The sequence below is a fragment of the Rhea americana genome, unplaced genomic scaffold (genome assembly GCF_003343005.1).
Source record: "Rhea americana isolate MKP2758 unplaced genomic scaffold, rheAme1 scaffold_71, whole genome shotgun sequence".
Taxonomy (NCBI): Eukaryota; Metazoa; Chordata; class Aves; order Rheiformes; family Rheidae; genus Rhea; species Rhea americana.
The window spans coordinates 229,508-230,551 of NW_028186879.1; the positions used below are offsets into that span (position 1 = coordinate 229,508).

General features: G+C 68.6%; 1 protein-coding gene and 1 long non-coding RNA gene across 2 annotated transcripts in view; one reads left to right on the forward strand and one right to left on the reverse strand.

The window, feature by feature from the left end:
- Positions 1-816, reverse strand: part of LOC146586116 (uncharacterized) — a 5,420-nt gene extending 4,604 nt beyond the window's left edge. The window contains exon 1 of the long non-coding RNA XR_014897857.1: positions 734-816. This is a non-coding gene — a long non-coding RNA (uncharacterized LOC146586116). The remainder of the gene's footprint in view (positions 1-733) is intronic.
- Positions 817-986: 170 nt separating this feature from the next.
- Positions 987-1,044, forward strand: part of UBL3 (ubiquitin like 3) — a 56,988-nt gene continuing 56,930 nt past the window's right edge. Inside the window, exon 1 of the mRNA XM_085321765.1 lies at positions 987-1,044. This exon is cut by the window's right edge and continues 59 nt beyond it. The gene's annotated coding sequence lies outside the window, so the exon portion shown is untranslated.

A 1,044-nucleotide genomic window follows, 5' to 3' on the forward strand; every position in this document is an offset into this window, starting at 1 on the left:
GCGCTCCCCCTCGGCGGCCTACAACGCCCATGATGCGCCGCGCGGGGGGCGGCCGCAGTGACGCGCGGAGCGGCGGGGAGGGGGGGAGGGGGTCGGTCTCTCCCCCGCCGCGTCCCCCTTTCTCGGCTCGGCGGGCGCCATGTTGGTTTGAGGGGAAGATGACAGGGGGCGGCTGCGGGCGAGGATCGCGCTGAGGCCCCGGCACCTGCGGCTCGCGGCGGGGCGAGGGAGCGCGGCCAGCGCGGCTCTTGGGGGAGGGGGCGCCGCGGAGGCAGCTCCGGGAGCCGCCGGAGGAAGAGGCGGGGGAGGGAGGCAGGGCCGAGGCGGCGGCGGCGATGCGAGCAGCGAGCTGAGGGTGCTGGAGGCGGCCGCCGTTGGACGCCCCCCGGCCCCTGCCGCGCCGCGGTGCCGGAGCGCCGCGGGGGAGGGCATTCGCCTCCTTCCTGCCCTCGCGCCGCCGCCCCTCCTGGGCAGGGGCAGCGCCAGACCCTGTTGAATGTCGCACGCCTCTTAGCGGCGTCCGACAGCCGCCGCCGTCCCCAGCGGCCCCGGCCCGGCCGCCCCGCGCAGCAGCTCGATCCGCCGGGCAGCGCGGTGCCGCCCGCCCGGGTCGCCCGTTGTTAATGAGGAGGTGACTCGGCCGCACCATTACCCCGTGAATCATCCCGGCGTTGTTTGTCGAGGTCGGGAAGGAAGGAAGGAAGAGGGAGAGGGGGGAAAAAAAAGCCCGCACCCGGTCCATGTCACTCCGTAGTCTCGCCTGGTCTACCTGGCACCGCTGGTGCTGCTGCTGCTGCTGACAAGGATCTGCTGCCATCTCTGGTCTCCTGGTGGTTCCCCGAAACAGCCTGCACACCGGCTTCGCTTGGATATTTTTGCCCTCAGCAACCAACAGCCTTCCCCACTGCATATCAGGCACTCTTATTAATAAGAGACGTGGATCTCACTGCCTCCAAAGTGCACGCCGATTTTTGTTCTGGAAGATCTGTGGGTAGTGCTTGGTGCTTGCCCCCTCCTTTTTTTTTTTTTTTTTTTTTTTTTTTT